We start from the raw sequence: 22,184 nt of genomic DNA, 5'->3' as shown, positions 1-22,184 counted from the left end.
TTTATGCCCGTTTCAAAATGCGGTCAAAACGGCGGGAATGACCGTTCCTAGCTAGTGGTTGAATCTTGGAATTTTTTTGGTGTTTCTCTGATTAAATAGATACTTATGTACCTAGAAATGATTTTTGGAAAAAATAAATAGCAAACTATGAGGCAGCTGCAGTTCAAATTTGACCCGCTTCCAACTAATCGGTGGGAATTTGTCTTTTTCACCAGAGGTGGATCAAAATTTTTGACACCCAACCATTTTGTCAATTGTGCATTAAATATGGCCTAGTATTTTATAAAAATGATTTGGTCCAATTTTGCAACAATTATTTGGTAGTTCCTTCACAAAAAAACCTCATTTCAGGCACTCGAAAAATGGAAAATGGTTTTTTCGTCCAACGAAAATGAAAACTTCCTTAGGCAACATTGTTTGCCATTCCAATATGCACCCTTGTGCACAATATGAGATCATTTGAACAAACTATGCCATGAATGTGGCCATAAGATTGATCATTTGGCTTGAAAGCCATGAATCTTCACACTTGATAGCTCTTTCTGAGAACACTTTTTAAAATAATTACCGTATTACAATTTTATTATTTTTCCTGGAAACTTGTTCACATATAATGACACAATGCGAAGGTTTTCCAATTTTTTGATTTTTTTTGATTTTTTTATGCCCGTTTCAAAATGCGGTCAAAACGGCGGGAATGACCGTTCCTAGCTAGTGGTTGAATCTTGGAATTTTTTTGGTGTTTCTCTGATTAAATAGATACTTATGTACCTAGAAATGATTTTTGGAAAAAATAAATAGCAAACTATGAGGCAGCTGCAGTTCAAATTTGACCCGCTTCCAGCTGAATCGGCGGGAATTTGTCTTTTTCACCAGAGGTGGATCAAATTTTTTGACACCCAACCATTTTGTCAATTGTGCATTAAATATGGCCTAGTATTTTATAAAAATGATTTGGTCCAATTTTGCAACAATTATTTGGTAGTTCCTTTACAAAAAAACCTCATTTCAGGCACTCAAAAAATGGAAAATGGTTTTTTCGTCCAAAGAAAATGAAAACTTCCTTAGGCAACATTGTTTTCCACTCCAATATGCACCCTTGTGCAGAATATGAGATCATTTTAACAAACTATGCCATGAATGTGGCCATAAGATTGATCATTTGGCTTGAAAGCCATGAATCTTCACACTTGATAGCTCGTTTATGAGAACACTTTTTTAAAATAATTACCGTATTACAATTTTATTATTTTTCCTGGAAACTTGTTCACATATGATGACACAATGCGAAGGTTTTCCAATTTTTTGATTTTTTCTGAATTTTTTATGCCCGTTTCAAAATGCAGTCAAAACGGCGGGAATGACCGTTCCTAGCTAGTGGTTGAATCTTGGAATTTTTTTGGTGTTTCTCTGATTAAATAGATACTTATGTACCTCGAAATGATTTTTGTAAAAAATAAAGAGCAAACTATGAGGCAGCTGCAGTTCAAATTTGACCCGCTTCCAGCTGAGTCGGTGGAAATTTGTCTTTTTCACGAGAGGTGGATCAAAACTTTTTACACCCAACCATTTGGTAAATTGTGCATTAAATATGGTGTAGTATTTTATAAAAATAATTTGGTCCAATTTTGCAATAATTATTTGGGAGGTCCTTCACAAAAAAACCTCCTTTTGGGCACTCGAAAAATGGAAAATTGTTTTTTCGTCCAAAGAATATGAAAACTTCCTTAGGCAACATTGTTTGCCATTCCAATATGCACCCTTGTGCACAATATGAGATCATTTGAACAAACTATGCCATGGATGTGGCCATAAGATTGATCATTTGGCTTAAAAGCCATGATTCTTCACACATGATAGCTCATTTTTTAGAACATTTTTTTAAAAAATTCCTTACTATGGGTCTTCGGTCACCGGGAAGGTGACGAAGACGAACTCCTCGCTTGCGACCACCTCCTCGATGCCCTGCTCTTCTACGTGTCGAGTTCCTTGCTGGCGGCCTTGCCGGATAAAAATCCAGAGCTTCTTTATTCTGTATTGCCGCCCCCGCCCCTGAAGTCGAGACATCGAATGATCCAAAAACCTAAGCTACTAGGACCTTAAAACCTAAAGCTAAAATGATCTACACATGTGGGATCTGATGACCCTCCTCACCGCCGACGACCAAGAAGTCACCGGCGGAGGGGAACCGCCGAAAGACGGCGCCAAAATAGTCGGTTCTCTTAGCCAAAGAGATTTGCACTTTATTTTCAGCCGGTTATGACCTACTTAGATGGTCATGGACGTCGCACACATGTACTCTGTTTTGATTGGTTCAGAGGCATGTCACGCGGATCATGGATCGAGCACCATCCGATCCACCCGGATCCAACGGCAGCGCTCCCTCCTCACCTTCTCACCCCACCTAGCCCAACAACCCACAGGCCACAGCCCGCACTCCTCCCTTCGTCCCTCGTCCCCCGCGAACCCTAGTGCTCCCCGATCCCTCCCACCTCCCCTCCCCTCGCCGCCACCCACCCCTCCCTCACTCTCCTCCCTCCCGCCCTCCCCTCCGGCAAGATCCAGCGTCCTCCCACCCTCCCCTCCGGCAAGATCCAGCGTCCTCCCTCCCTCCCCCCGGCAAGATCCAGCGTCCTCTCCTCGATCCAGATCGAGGCACCCCGCCGCCCCGCCTCCGTCTCCCTCCGTCTCCCACCCGATGGAGGCCGCGGTGGGGGGAAGCGAGGGGCCAAACACCCGCTTCCAACACACAAGGTCTCGGCTTCCCCTCCCATTGCCGCACCACTCGTCCGCTAGCTCCCCACGCAGGCGGATTCTGATAGAGGAGGCCGTCACCGGCGGCGGCAGCGGGCTGGGTACCATGAGCGCCTTGCTCGCCATCTATCAGAACCGGGATCTGACACCATCCTCTAGTGGTGGGGATTCAACATCGCCGTCATCAACAAGAGGATATTCTAGGTATCCCCTTCTCCCATCTTGCATCTCATTTTACAACTGCCCAGACCAGGATGCCTTCTCCGTTGCTCAGATCTGCGTTTCAGGATGCCACCACGCTCCACTTCCTGACCAGATTTGTTAAAGGTGCCGCCAGATCTTGCCACACTGGGCATCAGGACCGCTGGATGCTTCTCTCATGGTGGTCAAGCCAAGCTCTCCTACGGTAGTCAGAACGGGCGTCGTCAACCCCTCCACTCCCTCTTCCCCATGACTCTTGTAAGTATTTGATTGGATGATTTCTGGTTAGATGTGTAGACGTGTATATGCTCTTGTAAGATGTGTAGACGTGTATCTGCTCTTGTCAGTATTTGATTGGATGATTTCTGGATTTAATCTGTTATATGCAGATACTACCTCCTTTGCTTGTTTCCAGTGTTGCCTTACATGTGCTCTATTGTTTCCTTTGATGCAGGTACACTGGAATACCTGTCGGCATGCCCTCGATACGTTCAGAGTTTAGCACTAAGACTCTCACACCGCAAGTTTGCCACTGACAGGGAAGTCGGTCAAAATCAATTCTCCATGATTTTTTTCTTGTGCATGTGCCGGTGAGATAAATAATGGCAACTGTATTACCTAAGCATATCTGACTACCTAAGCTGTATGCATTGTTTGTGGAAGGCGATCTCTGGATGGTGAGACCACGTTTAAGCCAATGTATATGATACAGTTGCATTGCACCTGTCACTTCTAATCTGCCATTAATTCAAATATGCTTGCGAGGGGCTAGTCCTAGCTAGTATTTCTCCGACTAGGCTAAGTCGATCTGGTTGGCATGCTCTTACTCTCTGCTAGCAGCCTGTTCCATTTGACTCATTCTAATTACTACTGCATATATGACAATTCAGACCTGACATAAGTTACACTTGACAAGAGTATCTTGCACACTTTCTGTCTTCTGTGTTACTGTTCATTTCTATATCTGGTCTCAGTTTCAAGCATGCTTTATAGTCTCATATATATTGTATTTATACATCTCTGTGGAGCTTAATTTGATCCTAAATAAAAGATGCTTGGACATTGGTGGAACTTTATCTAATGCTCTTGTTCTCCTGTGTTTACCAGCTTCAACTCTAGTTAATTTGGTCTATTATTATCCCAGAAGCTGCAATGACGGAGGTCACACGCTCCTTCGACCAGCCACGGCTAGCCTCCGTCTTCGGCCCCTTCAACCTCGCCCCCGACCTCGCCTGCTGCTCCTTCGACCACACGCTCCGCTGCGAGGTGAGCTCCCCTGTCCTCTCCGCTCGATCCATGCCAGATCCTCAGTCTGGATACATGTGCACTAGATAGGTTATTTCTGGGCACATGGCCGGAGAGTCTGACTTAGCTCTCTCATTCTCCATTAGTGAGCATGGTAATTGGGAAACACTATGTAATGATAAACTGGTTTGCTTTTGGTTTTTGAAATAGAGCTGACTATAGTTATGCATGAACAAGAATATGCTTGTAACTGGTGACAAATATGTTCTGCTGACCAGCTTTGCATTTTGCCACATTGGTGATGTAAATGCCCCTAAATTATGATATCTTAGCAAGTGCTTTCTTCGATGTTTAACCTTGTTACTATCGTCCATAAGTATAGCCGTTGATTTTGGTATATTAGCACTAGTGTTTCTTGCTTACAGCAAGCTATGTATTGTACATGTGTCCATTTTACCTCTGTAAATAGTTTGTTTCATACCTAGCAACATGTTTCCTCATAATGAATTATTCGTGTCATGTGAATCATTGCTGTTATCTTGCTACTAATGGATACAAGGACGAAATGCACAGTTTCATGTCAAGTAGTGTTTTCTTGGTGACAGGATGCTGTTTTTTCCTTCCAAGTATAATGCTCTATTCATGTTTATGCCTCTTCCAGAAAATATTCTGCACCTACAGTCTAACTTATCCATTTTATTTTATAGGCCTTCGAGTACAAGAGGTTGCTGCTTGACTAACACGACCAACAAGTTCCGCCAGCGCGAGGCAAGCGACCGAGGTGGATCAGAAGAAGCCTGGAGATGTCCTCAATAGTTTTGGTGCCTCTGTATTTGTTTCTGATTGTATGTACACTTGATGGATCGTGCAGATGTGCTGTTCTGAGTTTCATAGTGTGATTTTTGGATTTGATCATTTAATTGTGAGAATTATTGATAGCTTGTTGTTGAAATGTGTAAAATTGAAATCTGTGAATGAAAAAGGCTGAATGTTCGTCTATTGGATCAAATAATATTTGGGCTCTAAAATGGCTATGGCCCAAACAATAGTGGACTGGAATATTGTGCATTTATGAAAAACAAAAACAAAAGGTTGAATGAAACGGAATGCAAAATGGCCTATGCCCAGAAAATAAAAAGGCCGAATTGTAGGGCTTGGCCCATGAACCTGACCAAAAATTGACAGAAAAAAACAAAAATAGGTTGAATTATTGGGCTCGGCCCATGTAAAACACCTAATTGGACCGGGCTGAATCTTGTGCCACATCAGCTTGCCACGCTGGATGCCTACGTGGCTTGGGGAGGTTGCTAGTGACCAAAACGCCATAGTAGGAATATTTTGGTCGTAAACGTCTTTGACCATTCCAGAAGAAAGGTCACTATAGTCAGTTTACGACGGCCAGCTTTTGACCTTCTGTTTTTGGTCACAAAAAGGTCGTAAATGGAAATTTGTGGCCTTTAAGTGACCAATAGTGGTGGTCACAAGTTGACATATTTCTTGTAGTGATCACCAAATACGGCCTATTAACGGCCCATTATGGTCAGCCCATAAAACGTACGATTTCCATTAAAGGCCCGTCTACGGCCCATTAAAGGCCCGTACAAGACCCATAAATGAGTCGGCGGCCCATGGATCCTACGAGACGTAGAAGGCCCATGGATCCTACGAGATGTAGAAGGCCTATGGATCCTACGAGACGTAGAAGGCCCATGGATCCGACGGCCCGTACATGGCCCATGGATCCAACGGCCCGTGAAGGGCCATGGTCGGGCGAGTTGGCCCCTGTTTGAACGATATAGCATATTCAAAGAATTATCCTACTCAATACTATCACCTCTAAAAAGCATACACTATACAACAAAGAGATCAAGGCGTAGAAAGGTAGAATAATCCTACACTATACAATAAAGAAATTACAGCCGATTATACCCACTGGGCATTATGGTTCCGCACAGGTGATAATAAAGCATACACAAACAACAAATTACATACACTGGGCAAATACAGCTCATACATCATGGACGCGCATCAACTTAACTCCATTTGAACTATAATCTCTTCAGAAATAGGATTGTCCGGATTCAGATAGCACAAATTTGAGTCTGCAAAATCTCCAATTCCTTCATGGTTACCTCGGTGTCTTGTTTCATTTTTTGACTCCTGCATCTAATACCTGCATGTCCAGTCTCAACTTGCTGATTATACATTGACAATCATGTACACGTTGTCTTGCCACCTCTAGTTGATGCTCGAGAACATCAGCACATTCTAATTCCAATCCATAATCATTCGGTAACGACCATGCCGCACTGCTCGCAGATTTTTGTGTTGATGTCACTTCATCCTGAAATGTTTCTGTAAGTACACATGACTAGGGCAAAAATATAGTTACAACAGTGAAGCGAACAAGACACTATTTTGTACTACATGGCAAAACAGGACTAACAATAATGTTACACGTCACTTTCACAAAAAAAATGTTACACATCATGAAGCATAAGCAGGTGATATTTTAAAAATTATAAAAAAGATAGTTTGTGCAGCCTGCATACAAAAATCCCTCTTAGCTCACCAGAGAAGCATGATGTTGGAGCCCAATTGAAAACACAGACAAGTTACAAATTTAGACAGCACGTTGCATATAAGTAAGCAAGCAGTTGGCCATTTTGTACCTCAATTAAAGTCTTAGGGAGCATAATGAACAACAGAGGGTTTCATACAAACATACTACAGCAGGAAAAACTATGCAATCATTAGCGTAGTATAAACTAGATTCTGAACCTCATGCAATAATAGTTGGTTAATAGACTTCAAAGCTTCAGGCACACTTCGGTAGAGTAACTAAATGGTAAGGCCTTTAATTATGTCAACTAATAGTGATACAAGTACCAAACATCAGGCATGACTATTTGGGCATCTCATTAACTGAGGACAAATAAAGCAATTGAAAAGAGAAAATTAACTATGCCTGAAATAAACAAGGAATTGAACTGTTGAGTTGCATACAGTGACTTACCTTAGCAGGTTGAAGAGGCTCAGCGCAGCTCCTACTTCTCTTGCAAGGCTCCTTCCTAACATCATGTACGTGGAAATCCTCAATCTTATCTTCATTGCACCCCTCTGCAAGGTGACACAAACTAGTTACTCATCTCCTTGGAAGATAAATATGCATACTTTCTAGTTTGTGAACACAAAAGGATGAGATTATAACAAAACAACACCACATAATGAAACATGCCGCATCTCTTGCACTTGCACACAATGAAATGAGCATTTACTATGTCTGCACTATGTAAAAACTAGGCATACCTTTGAACTAGATCTCCAGGTACTCTTGGAGAGCCTACTGTAGTGTACAACCAAACCTTTATGTCACCTATGAGTTACACAAGGCCCCACTACAGCAGCCCTTAGTGTTTAAATCGTTGACAAGCTCTGTTAGAGTGTTAGGTCAAGAACATCAAGTAATCAAAGCAAATAGTCCTAGTATGGCTGGCTGATGCAAACAAGTAATTGAACAGATGTGTGAGCAAATCTTACATATCAAGAAAAGAAGCAAAGAAGGAGGCTTAAAGACCATCACTTGACTGACCAGATTTAAGGGGCATTTAAACATCATGTGCAACGTATGAACTAACATAAACATTGCATATTCCAGATTCTACAATGGAATGCACATGTATTAGGTTATGCCATGTATGATGATGCCTAAATGTACAGATCGCAGGCAGGAGTGATTCATCATTGCACGCACAATTGAATTGCAGGTTAAGAGCCAGTTCGATTCTGCCTTTTCAAGGTATATAGTCAAAATAAGCCATAAAAGATGTAAAGAAGTCACTTTTGAGTTATGGGCTTGGGCCTAACTAATTTCGCTTTGGAGGGGGGTGTTTAGTGTAGAACCTCACTAAATATTGAAGGGAAGGGGAATAGTGAAATGACTCTGTTGTCTGCCTATATTACACTCAAAATGCAACTGTTGAAGCCCGTGTCACACCTGACCCTCAATTAAAAAACACGCAAGCATTCATTGCCCTGCCCGCTTGCATCTCCTCTCCCCTTTCCCTCTACCTCGATCCCTTGCCTGCAGCACTAGGGTTCCTCCAGCAAGCCATCGCCACTGGTCCCATCTGGCCTGGTCCTCGATGATGCTATGTCCAGCTAGGATACATGGCCGGCGGGTAGGGGCGAATCTCCTTGGCTGCTCCTCCCTCTGACGCCGCCCCTCATTCTCATGGTCTCCAGCAGCTGCTCCACTTTGGTTCGTCTAATGCACTACTCCGGCGGGCGCTGCACAACTACGGCTGATGCCACACTGCGGCAGAAGGCACCTTATTCCCCGTCCCCTCCTCCCAGGCCATGGCCTTGAGGTGCTATTGAAGGATGAGCTCATCCAACAAGGTGAGGATCTCCCCTAATTTTTTGCCAAATTTTCATTCTAATCCACTATACGATGAATTGCTATGAGCTGCTTCTACTGGTGCTATATGATGCATTGCTATGAGCTACTGCTGCTGCTGCTATATGATGAATTTCTATGAGCTGCTGCTGTTGTATGATGAGTTGCTATGAGCTGCTGCTGCTGCTATATGATGAATTGTTATGAGCTGCTGCTGCTGCTATATGATGAGTTGCTACAAGCTGCTCCTGCTGCTGCTATATGATGAGTTGCTATGAGCTGCTCCTTCTGCTGCTATATGATGAATTGCTATGAGCTCCTGCTGGTATATGATGAATTGCAGACTGATGCTGCTGTATGATGAGTTTCTACGAGTTGCTGCTGCTGCTATATGATGCTTTCAGGTGGTGCTGCTATATGATAATAACCAGCCACTTGGACCATCGAATTTCAATAAATTATTGTTCTTCATTTAAATGGGGGTCATGCGTTCTTCGTTTAAATTAGGCAATGGGATCTCTATGGAAAACATTGACCAAAGTAGATTGTATGGTATATTTGTATTTGCATTTTGAGAAAATAGTGATGGTCTATTTTCCTATCATATTAATTACTGCACTGGGTTCAATTTGTGATGTTTGCAAGTCAAATTAATTTCCATATGGGCAGCAAAATGAAAAATATATAATGCAACCTAGACTTTCCACTGATCATACCAAAGATAAGCTGAAAACGCAATGAAAAGAACTAGTTGGCTTATTACATGGAGCTTATATTCACAGGTGCTTATTTTCTTAGGATAACTCATAATAACTGTCCCTAAGAAACTTTGCTAATAGAACTGGCATACAAATAACATGTCATGATGATTGCAATGGAGGAGTGACGTACCATAGCACACTGTATAGGCTCACCGCTGCCTCTCCTTTTTTGCGATGTTCCATGAAATTTCCACATACATCTTGTACTTTTCATTGTGTAACCCTATCTGCAAGTTGACACGGCTAATTTCACACATCTCTACATGATACTACATTGCATATCCCTTGCACATATTTAAACCACCAATTAACGATTGTGTGCATACCATAAACTAGCCATGACTCTCTATGATGGACTAGCAGGCACTCTAAGGGAGCCTAATGTAGTGCACTGGAATTCCTACATGCCACCTACGATTTTATGTAATGTACTGCCCCTGTTCCTAAATATATGTCTTTGTAGAGATTCCAGTATGGACCCCATACAGATGTATATAGATGCATTTTCGAGTGTAGATTCACTCATTTTGCTCCGTATGTAGCCTATAGTGGAATATCTAGAAAGACTTATATTTAGGAACGGAGGTATGAGGTAGTATCATGTATGACATGTACATATCTAATTTAGCAGCCAGTAGTAGAAATCATTGTCTGCACAAAGGGATTACTGGTCAAAAATCCTAGCAAAGCACGCTGGCAGGCACAGAACAATACAAGAGAGAGGACGCGCTTACAAGATCATAGCAATGCCTCAGTCCAGGATCTTGGTTGGCCAAGCTGTTAGATCCAGAAGAAACATCGTCCTTATAGTTTTTGCCAGCTCCATAACAGGTAACAGCGACCGGTTAGGATATTTGAAGTACATCGGGCAGTTGATGCTGGACGGGTTTAAAGGTGACAAGTACCTAGGCCGTGGCGGGTGCTTGGCATCTCTCCAGACTGTGGGAATCAGGTTAGAAACGTCGAGGGTGATGATGCTGCACTGGCTGTCGGGGTCCGGTAAGGAGATCTACAACCGTCGAGTAGGGTGTTTGTGGAGTAGCTCCGTTAGGGTGGACTACGGTGTGGGCGAAGCGGATCTATGGCCGTGGACGAGGGCGTAGGTGAAGCTGCTCCGGTGGTTGGGTTAAGGATGGTGTCGACGACGCAGATTAGTGGCCGTGGACGGGGCGTCAGAAGCTGCTCCGGTGGTTGGGTTAAGGATGGTGTCGATGATGCGGATCTGCGGCCGTGGACGGGGCATCAGAAGCTGCTCTGGTGGTTGGGTTAAGTGTGGTGTCGATGATGCGGATCTGCGATCGTGGACGGGGCGTCAGAAGCTGCTCCGGTAGGTTGGATGCGGGTGCGAGGAAGCGGATCTGAGGCCGTGGACTTGTGAGTTGGCAAAGCGGCCCCGGTAGGGTTGAGAATGGTATAGGCGAAGCTACTCCGGTAGGGTTGACGATGGTGTCGGCGAAGCGGCTCCGGTAGGGTTGAGGAAGGTGTCGGCGAAGCGGATCCGGTAGGGTTGAGGAAGGTGTCAGCAAAGAGGATCAGAGGCCGTCGACGGGGGCGTCGGTGGGGCGGCTCCGGGGGGTGTGGACGAAGCGTCTCCGATGGGGAGTACGAATGAGCCGCTGCAGATGCGCGGCGGTTGACGAGAGTACCGGCGAAGCCGATACGGTGCCGTGGACAAGGCCGACACTGAATGGGCTATGGTACAGTGCTGGATGAGCAGTCTACTTGTTTCTAGGGGAGGTGGGAGGGGTAGATGCGGCGACAGAAGCAGATCCGGCGAGGTGGACGCCGCTGGCAGTGAATGGGCTATGGTACGCCGTTGGATGAGCAGTTTAGGGTTTCGAGAGGGGAGGGGAGAAAGGGCGATGAAGTACGGACGACATGATGTAAGATGCTCTGGTGCTGTGGAGTTAGTCGTTTTAGCGGGAGGGGGAGAGGAAATGGGGGTGCCGTGTAGTGGGCGGAACCGGAAGTTACCAAAGCAACCCCGACCTATCATGTAGATGAGGCGGTATTGTAACTGTTGGTCTCCGTGCACCAAGGACAAAAGGGGGATTTCGCATGCTAAAGTCTAAGGTGGCGAATATTTTAGAAGGAGGCAGGAGATTTTGCCGCCCACGGGATCGTTCGTATCCAGTTTCAACTAATTTTGGACCGTGCTAGCAGGAAGGTCATGCTAGACTGTGTACACGGGGCACACGTCAGCAGTTAATAACTGGTGTGAAGTCCACCCAAGAAAAAAAGACAATAACTCGGGATGATGCGCCGATAACTTGGACATTCACACGGGCGCGGCCAATCGTACGGGTGTAGTGGCGCGTTCACAAAAAAGGGATCAAATGCTCAGCCTATGTATTTCTCATGTAAATAGATAATTTAGTGCCATTGGTTATTTACTTTAAACATAATGCATTGACGTGTTAGTGTAGAGGCGCACAAAAAGAAATGGATATTGTAGTCAGCTACTTAAAAGTGTTACCTCATATGATTACATAGCCTCCATTTCATAAATTGCGTACCCATTGAATTCATATATGAATATTACATATATTACTTCAAAATAGAAACTTAAATCATCCAAGACTAATGAATTTGAATGCAAGAGTAACAATGGTGCATGTACATGATAGCTACATTGGTTGTTTGAAGAAACATCACTGTAACTTTGGCATGCACAACTGAAAAGGTTTATTTAAATAGAAAAAAATGTGATATGTGAGTGTCCAATCTTTATACCCTTGAATCGATATTGTACCTTTGGCCACGATACGAAGTAGATATTGACTTATGTTCAAGCAATGCACGTCCACGATCGCTAGATAGTGATACGTGAATGAATTGTGCAACCTCTCTCACACGCATACATATCTCATTTCCCTGTGGGCATCGGAATCACACACGCGCACTTTGTGTATTTCTCTCCCTCCGTGAGGGTTAAATTCGTCTTTCTACCCCGTCCTACAAGTCTCTCACATAGAAACACACACGCTCTCTATGTCTAACACGCCCACCCCTTTAATTCCTCTCACCCACAGCCACTAATGTCTCAAAGTATAATAATGTCTCTCACACATATGCTATCTACCTATCCCTTAATATAGCTAGATATGTGTCAGACAAACTCCTTCTCCCTACTAGCAAGATGCCCATGCGTTGCACGGAACATCAAGATGCATTTGTATGAGAAGTTTATCTTGTGGGAGAAAAGGATGAACGAGGGAATGCCTTATTTGCAAATGCGGAGAGGGGTGTGGGTATCTTTTTGCAAAATTGCCATATTTTCCTTCTTGTCCGTCGGATATAAATCGGATGGCCTATATTGCAGGATGGCAAGAACACCATCATCACTAACTCTATTTTTTATAAGAGTAGAGATATGTGAGTGTCACTGCCCCCCCCCCCAACACACACACTCTTACTTCCCAACACCGAAGGAGTAGGGTGACACCTCGATCTTGATACTAATCTATCGACTGGCTTCTCTCTCAAACATACACACACACACTACCCAGCACCGAAGGAGTAGGGTGACACCTCGATCTTTATACTAATCTATTGACTGGATTCTCTCTCAAACATACACACACACACTACCCGACACCGAAGGAGTAGGGTGGCACATCGATCTCGATAATAATCTATCTACTCCTGTTTCAAACACACACACACACACACACACACTCGCTAGTTGTGCCTCTATGCGTACTGTGCACACTCTCGATACGTCTTTCTCTCCCTCCCCCCCCCAACAATGACAACAGAAGGGTGACAACTCGATCTGATCATAATCTGTCAATTGGTTTCTCTCTCAAACATGTGTCTCGGTGCCTCGCTCGGTAGCCCTCTCGATATGTAGACTTCTCGCGCGCGCACAACTGTAGTGACGATGACGCTGAACCCAGTGTGCCTTGTTTTTACCGGCCTCATGTGATAGTTTTCACCCTGTTTTCTGTTAATTAACAAGGCAGCCTTTTCTTTGTTACTACTAGTGAATCTGAAATCATTCGGGGCACACATAAAATATATCACTTCAACCCAATTAGAGCAGCAACTATTTTAAAAGAAATTAGCTAGCTTCCTGTGTGTTGCACGGAACATCAAGATTCATTTGTATGAGTTGTTTATCTTGTGAGAGAAAAGGCTGAACGAGGGAAGGCCTTATTTGCGAACGTGGAGAGACTTGTGGGTATATTTTTGCAAAATTGCCATAGTTTCTTTGCTATCCGTTAGATATAAATCCGACGGCATATATTGCAGGATGGCACGCACACCATCATCACCAACTCTGTTTTTTACTCCCTCCATCCGAAAATACTTGTCATCAAGATGGATGAAAAGAGATGTATCTAAAACTAAAATACTTCTAGATACATTTCCTTTTATCCATCTTGATGACAATTATTTGCGGATGGAGGGAGTATTTGTCTTTTTAGAGATTTCAACAAGTGACTATGATTGGACCTTACCAACATACTCAAAAAAGTAGTCCATAATTTTGATGTTACCCACTTTTCTTGGCGGTGCAGTGCCATTTGGATACCTCATAAATAAATCAAGGCCAAATCTGACCCCTTACATAGCAAAATGAGTGAATCTACACTCTAAAATATGTCTACATACACATCCATATGTGGTAGTCCATTTCAAATCTGAAAAAGGCAAATATTTAGGAACGAATGGAGTATATATAAGAGTAGACATGGAGATATATCTCCAACATAGTCTACAACAAAAATGTGTTGGGCTGGTTAGCGCCAGATGCTCGCAACGCGATGACATGAGTTCGAATTATGTCTTTTAACTTTAGATTTTTCTATTATATATTACTCCACTTATTTAATATATACTTCATTCGCTATTGTACTAACAGTGGAACCCACGGAGTACTTAGAATATTAAGGATGGACTTATTTCTTTTTAACTTTCTGTACGAAGTTGTAGCCACCCTGCAAGTCACGTGTACACTGTACATTCAATTAACTTTTTATAGAGGGACAATCATACAGGCAATTAACTCAAATGGATTGGATGTCACTCTATTATTTCCAGCATAAAGAGCATCTCCAACGGCAGCCGGCAATTTTCCTCCCGCTTCCTTCTGCAGAGGACGACATCAAACGCCAGCGGTGTACATTTTGACAACTCTAACCAACCAGATGAAATTCGTGCAAACACGGACTGATTTCATATAAGCATGAAGGATTTCATATAAAAAAGCCGGATCTTCATATAAACATGATGGATTTCATTACATTTACATGAACTAAGAGGTGCCAATCCGGCTCCCTTGTATAATTAATATTCCCTCCGTCCGGAAATACTTGTCCTAGAAATGGATATATCTAGACTTATTTTAGTTCTAAATGGCCGCCCGGGGATCCCTTTGTCTTCCTCATGTCCGTAAGACACTTGCGGGGTCGATGAAAGTCCTCGGAAGAGACGAAGCAGCAAAGAAACCACCTGAATACGCGGTCGTCGCCTCGGCGGTGGCCTTCATGGGTCCCAAGTGGCGGCGGCCTCCCATGTTCTACTTCTCCTCGACGATGGCGGCGGAGACGGAGAAGCTGGCCACCGACTCGTCGCTCTCCACGCACCTGGCTTCTGTCTCTGCCTGCATGGCGCTGCCGCAGGCACGGGAGGCGCGCCCATAGACACGGGAGGTGCGACCACCGCAGACACTGGTGGCGCGATACGACGCGGCAGCAACGGCACCCGTACCGGCATGCTCGCCGCCGTGCCAGCATGGAGCAACTCGCCACTCCTCATCGAGCTGAACTGGAGCGGCGAGTTGCTGAACCACGCGCCTGCTTGGGCGGCAACTAGCTCCGTCGGGCCAAGCGAGGTTGGTGAAGCACCGAGCGGCCTCGCCCGTATCCGGAGGGCTCGGCGGGCCACCCAGCCGGGTAATATGCCGGAGAACGGCTCATCGGAAGCCATCGGAATAGTGAAGAAAATGGTGAAGGAGGAGATGGGGGAGTGGCGGAGGGGTGCGATTCTTGCCCGCTGTCTGTCTGGCCTCGTGTAAATAGAGGGCGGACGTTAGGAGCTTGGCCGGCGTCTGGCCTCGTTTAAACTGAGGGCGGACGGGAGGAGCTTGGCCGGTGTTGCGTTTAATTCTGGCCCGCTCATGAACGGACGTGTGGCCGGAGTAGGATTCTCGGTTTGCATGCGGGTTTGACGGAGGGGTTTAATGGAGGCGCCGGGCATGCAGCGGGCGGCGCAGTACTATTCGATTTGACAGCAGTAATGAGCCGTCAAATCACAAAGGCCCTCGCCTCTCGTGAAACCGACCGAGCTAGACTGGCCCGCCCTCTAGCCTTTTAAAAAATGTATATACTCCTCTTTTGTACAGTAGTAGTATCGATGGATTGCCCCATGGAGCAAAACTTGAAATTAAAAAAAGGTGGTACATATAGAGAGCGCTCGTGAACTATGTGTCATACATGGCAATAAATAAAGTACTACATGATACTAATATATGATACATGGCGCAGGAGTACTAAGTATTATTAATACAGTTTTGCTAGAACTCATCTAGATGAGATATAATTTGGTCTCATTCATCTTTTATAGCCATTGGGTGTGATGCTATAAGATGCATGTGTGCTAACGTGGGTTGTATTTGTTCTTGTGCAACGAACTGACCACTGCATGTCATGTTTGATAGTCTCAAGTCATTAAAAGCATACAATCCCCACATCTCTTCTTGGTTGATTCCTCTATTTATGTCAAAAAATAAGAAACAACGTGAGAGTTAATGCACCACGCCTATGTGTTTACTATTTGGTTTTCGTAAGATGACTTAATACTCACCTAGACGGAGGGAGTATTTGATTTGACAGTGGGCGGCGCAGTTCCTGATAAGGCTTTAATGCAGACGAGGGAGGGAGTAGCGGTTCCTGATATGTTGAACGGCCAATGCATCCTCCTTCAATTAATGCATGAAGGAAGTAATGGGAGGAGGTCCGGGAAAAGAGGATGCATGATGTGAATGCAACACAGTTTGCCCTCATTACCCTCATATAAAGGCGCCCCTCCATTCCAATGCATCTACCACATCGTACGCACCTAAGCATTTTCCTAAGCACCTACACTAAGCGCAAAAGAGCTCACTCCAGACCCATGGCGGCGATGCGCGTGAGCGGCCAGTGGGTGCGCCAGATGGTCCACGACGCCGGCCTGCGGCATGGCGCCGAGGATCATCTCCAGACGGTGTTGGAGACCGGCTGGTGGATGGCCACCGTCGACGCCAACTACGACTCTCAGTTGGACCAGATGATCGTTGCCACCAGCAAAAAGTTCACCGTCCTCAAGAAGCTCACGGACGACATCGCCATACTCCTCCAGCCCGCGCGCCCGGGCTCCTCATTGCCTACCACCCTAATCAGCCTCCATGGCCGGAACCTCTTTCAAGCACTGGTGGCCCTGCGACTGCCCGCCAACGCCACGAAAAATGTCCACCTGGAGGTCGCGCTCGCCGCGAGGCGCCTCGCCCTGCAAGAATTCGTCGACCTACACATCCACGTGTACGAGCAAATCGTGTACATAGGTATCTACAAGGCCAGTGAGGACGCTACGATGTTGGCCTTCCTCAACCGGCTGGAAGCCATGGAGGCCTTTGCTGAGAAGCACCTCGACCTCGCCACAAAAGCCGCCACTCCTTAGCCGCCGGTCGGTGGCCCGGCGCACTAAGTTGAGGAGGAGGAGGTTGTACGTTCGTGGATCCATCTTTCTTCTTGCCTTTTGTAACCACCACTGTGATCGCATCATGGTGGCCTTAATTCTTATTGTGCTGTTGCATTCTCGTTCCAGTCAATACCGACATGTGCGATCCCTTTGCTTAATTATATGCATCACTGTAACTAGTACTCCATCCGTCAATTTATAAGTTGTGCTTACCTTTTCCATCAACTTCGTGCAACACGCGGGCATCTTGCTAGAAACACTAGAATATGTCTATATAATCCGTATGTGATAGTCCATTTGGAATCTCAAAAAAGACAAAATATTTAGGTGCGGAGGGAGTAATATATTAGGAGTATATCAAAACAATAGTGATTTCTTTCAAGTTTGTGAAAAAATACTACTATTCTACTACTTTGGATCCGTCGCAAGGCACGGGCACATTGCAAGTAAAAGGAAAAGGCCTGCCGCGTTCGCGTCGCACCCCCACACGCCCGGGAATCGGGAGTACAACACGGCCCGTCCGGCACGACACATAGCTTTGGGAAGGCGTGTTGCCTAGCATTTTCACTTTCATGTGGGACCGCTGTTGAGCAAACCGAGACCCCGCCCGCCGCCGGGTTGGAAAACAGAAACAACGGGAAGATCTAGTTGTTGCATGGAAGCCAAGAAATTTTGTGTGAGACGGGGCTCGTTGATAGTGTAGGAGCATTCCGTAGTACTACGCCTACTAGTACCAAGTTTGTACTCCTAATACTATATTACTAGTACTACCACTATACAACTAGTAGGTACGTGCACGACACAACATCGTAGGAACAAAAAACGGGAAGATCTTGTTTTGGGTGATTTATCTTTTTTTCAATCAACGTAGTATGAATAATATGATGTGGGGGGCACCCATGAAGCTTATGTGGCTTGGTTGCATGGCTACGGAAGGTTAGAGAAAAATAAATAGATAATGTGTTTAGAGTGCACTCCACTAAATAGATATACTTTGGATCCATTGCAATGGACCGGCACATCTATATCTATACCCCCTATATAGTGTGTGAAAAACTTTGAAAGTTGGTCGTTGGATGAAGCCAATCCGACGGTACAAAGATGGAAAATTCGAGCACTACTGGCCGTTGGATATCATCCACCAGATTCTGCCGCATGTATAATCTTGAAAACTCCATGGTTGAACTTAATTCATGACTAACTTTGCCACAACTAAGCTTAGGCAAAGTTATTAGTTCTTCAAAATGAGAGACACAAGTTGGCAAGCCTAAGGGAATCTTGCCACATTTTTTGTGTGTATGTCATGTGGGGCCTTAGTGTGGCTTTCCTAAGGTGTGGCTTGAACCAAACACTCACCTGAGTTAATCAAACTTGCCTAACCTTACATTCCACCAGATTTTGCCACATGTTAGAATCCAGAAAACTCCACATGTAGAAGCATAATGCACAAACCACCAGAATGTCATGCGTGCAATGCACGTGTACCTTACTAGTACTAGTTGGTAGTAGTAAGAAACAAATTCCAGTTTTGGCATGAGCTCGTACTGCGGGAGCACCACAAGGCCTACCGCAGGACTTACATTTCCCTCTCGGGGCCCACGGGACCGAACTTCAGTGGCTTAGTGCCCGGCCTATGAGTCAATGACATGCAAACCATAAATGCGGCTGGCCCACATGTCATTCTCATGGTGGTGGCGTGGTTCGTGACTCACTCGTTCGAGATGAACCGGCCGCTGGTGGCGTGGCCGTGGCGAGGGTGCCATAGCTGCGTGTCGGGGCATTACGAGGCGTAGATAGACACACCGGCGGGTACTACCTGTAGTACATAAGTACTCCAGTTGAGGATTGATGCCCGGGACGAAATGTGTCATAGCCGCTGGAAGAAAATTCGATGGTGCGGGAGTACGGATCGGAGCACAGAAGCGGAGCAGGCAAACCACGTCCAATCGGGTGTGTCTGTGGTAGAAAGTTGATGGTTGCCGTAGTTCAGCTGGCCTGCATGTCATGCACACGAAGGCAGAGGAGCGGTGGGGCTGAGAGGGATGAGGTGCATGTCGGGGGGATGAGGATCCCCTGACGCGAACAATCGTACCATTCTATCACTGACATGTGGGACCCATAAGCATGGGACCCACCTGTCAGCGAAGGAAAGGCAAGGCAAGGCAGTGATAGCCACGTCAGAGGATCCATGTCCACGTCGGGGGACGTTGTGCTGTGGGTTGGGGCAGCGTCGTGGGATTCACGTGTGGGTGTGGCAGTGGTAGAAACAAGAAACGTGATGGTCGTCGTGGTTCAACTTCCATGGACAAGCTGTCGTGTCTGCTGACACATGTATATCAAAAATAGAACGTTTTTATTTCAAGCACATGAACAAGTATTATTCTACTAGTTTGGATCCATTGCAACGCACGGGCCAGTGGATTGGTAGTAGTAGTGTCCATCTCTATCTCTAGAGGGCTTCCCTCGTTCATCCTTTTCTCTCACAAGATAAACTACTCATACAAATGCATCTTGATGTTCCGTGGAACGCACGAGGATGTTTCCTAGGGGTCTCTCTAGCGTGGCGTGGCTGTAGTTGCAAGTTGACGCCCCTTGAGATGCCGACGTTGAGGGGCACTCGGGGTTTCCTCCGATGAGCAGGTAAGATGAGTTTGATCACGTAGTAAATGCATTCTAAAGACTACTTCTGTGTCCATTTCCTAATTCTCCCCCTGCCCACTGTTTCACAGGCTAGGCTCGATGCGAGTGGAGATTGGCTTGCATATGTACGGGAGGGTACCAACATCAATTTGCACAACATTTACAATGGTGACACCGTTCCCGTAGAACCTTTGTCCAACATTGGGATCAGCCATGCAACGGGCCACCGCATGAATCGGTATGATGTTACCACGGTGAGATTGGATAAGATAGCATGAACCTTGCACATGGCGGTCAAAGGGGGACCATGCTGTCTGCGGCCGATTTGTTGCCGTACGAGTAGGAAGACGTTACGAGTAGGAACCTTGCACATGACGTTGTGCATCTTCGTGGTGACAAACCTGGGGACTTATTTTGTATGGGACACATCCTACGATATACTCCCTCTCTCCCAGTTTATTTGTTTTGAATATTTTCATTTTATAAGTTTCAAATTCAAATTTAGAGCTCCCCATCACATGTTGAGATTACAATGTCAATTAAATCGTTGTGTGCATGTATAGTAAAGAAACAAATCTCGAGTTTGGCACGAGTTCGTGCTGCTGGAGCACCACAAGCCCTGGTGCAGGAGTTACATTTCCCTCTCAGGGCCGTCGGGACTGAGCTTCAGTGCCTTACTACACCTACCTTTGAGTCAATAACATGTGGACCCGATAGGTGACTGGTCCACATGTAATGCTCCCAAAGGCAGAGGGGTAGTGGGGCCAAGAGGGGTGAGCCACAGGTCGGCGGACGTGTGGTTTCATGGGTTCGATCGGCATCGTGGGAATCGCGGGTGGCCGTGGTAGAAACTTGATGCTCGCCGCATTTGATGTGGCCCACATGTCATGCACACAAAGGCAGAGGGGCGGTGCGGCCGAGAGGGGTGAGGCGCACGTCGGGGGGCGAGATGAAACATGATGGTCATCGTAGTTGAACTTCCATGGACAAGCTGTCATGTCTACGGACACATGCACTTCATACCGATCACTGGAAGGAGTAGCAAGAAAGCTATATATGCGGATAAATAGTTCCTTATAGTCAAGCGTATCCACGCTACTACTCTGTTCCAAAGACATGCACACCATCTAAATAGTCCATCTATATCAATATACACCGAGAGGGAATAATTTTTTTTACAAGAGAGGAAATAGTTCATCCATCCATAATGCCCTCCTGCTGCTGCAACGTTTTCTTCTTCTTGTTGTTGTTGTTGTTGTTGTTGTTGTTGTTGTTGTTGTTGTTGTTGTTGTTGTTGTTGTTGTTCTCATTCTCTGTGGGAGACGGCTTCGCAACAAGCTCTTTGGACCACGCAGCTATCTCGAAACTCACACGGGCATCGAGGGCAGCATATTTTATCTGCTCGTACGTCAAGGGATAATTCTCCCATACAGACGACCTTAATGCCACCGTCTCGTCACCCTTCTGAAGATTTGTACCGAGCACAAAATTTGCTATGTCGAATAGGGATGGTGTCTGTTTAGCACAATCTTCTACAGGAATTTTGATTCTGGTTTGTAGGTCAGCGATGCTTTTCAAATCAAGGTTGTATGGGTCCAGCTTTTGTTTGTCCCCTTCGATGGCTGCCCCACGGAAGTATACGTTCTCCCGAGACAAGAAATCGTGAAGCTCACCTGGTATGGAGGGCAAGTGTATGATGTGGTACACCAAAACATCATCTTCGAGGCACAGCTAAAGGACGGCGGCGCGCTGGATCTTCCCAGGGGCATGCTCCGTGTACTCTGGGTCGGGACCGATGACCCTCATCTCTACCTTTTCGAGGGAGTTGGATACATTGTTGATCCACTGCCGAACAACCCTTGGGTCGATGGTGACGGTGGCAACTATGCGCATCAAGCCTTCAACGAGGACATGTTGGACGCTAAAAACCTGCATCTCTATCTCTTTCGCCATTTGGAACCACTGGAATAGAGGGCTATGGTTTGGAGAATTAGGATTAGATGGCTAGTCTAACTGAAGTAGTAGATGATTATTTAAAGAGGTTAAAACAATGTGAACGCAGTGGGGTTTGGATGCAAATGAAGACAAACGGGAGGTGAAGAAACCAAGGAGAATCAGTTCTCGTTGGAGAAGTAAATGGGAGAAGTCGCGTGCAGGCAGTTGATTAGATGGCTAGGTAGACTAAACGAAAAGGCTATGCGGGTAGACTGATGAGTCGTACCTGTTCGTGTACGTGCCCATCCTTCCTGATAGGTGGGACCTATGCAAACAAAGAAAAAAATGTGTCGTAGCTTTTTTTTGAGCGCGTGAGTGGGAGACACAACATTCTCTGGTTAAGGAATACTACTCCCTCCGTTTAGGTGAGTATAAGTCACCTTATGAAAATCAGGTTTTCCCAAAACTTGTAGGCATGGAGCATTAACTTCCTGCTCGATCCCCTCCCAGCCTTGTTAGCTAGCGTTCTCTTCCTATGCTGCCGCATCCTACCTTTCCATTTTCCT

The sequence above is a fragment of the Triticum aestivum genome, chromosome 4B (assembly GCF_018294505.1).
Source record: "Triticum aestivum cultivar Chinese Spring chromosome 4B, IWGSC CS RefSeq v2.1, whole genome shotgun sequence".
Taxonomy (NCBI): Eukaryota; Viridiplantae; Streptophyta; class Magnoliopsida; order Poales; family Poaceae; genus Triticum; species Triticum aestivum.
The sequence above is the reverse complement of the archived record's forward strand: the minus strand, read 5'-3'. Positions refer to the sequence as shown.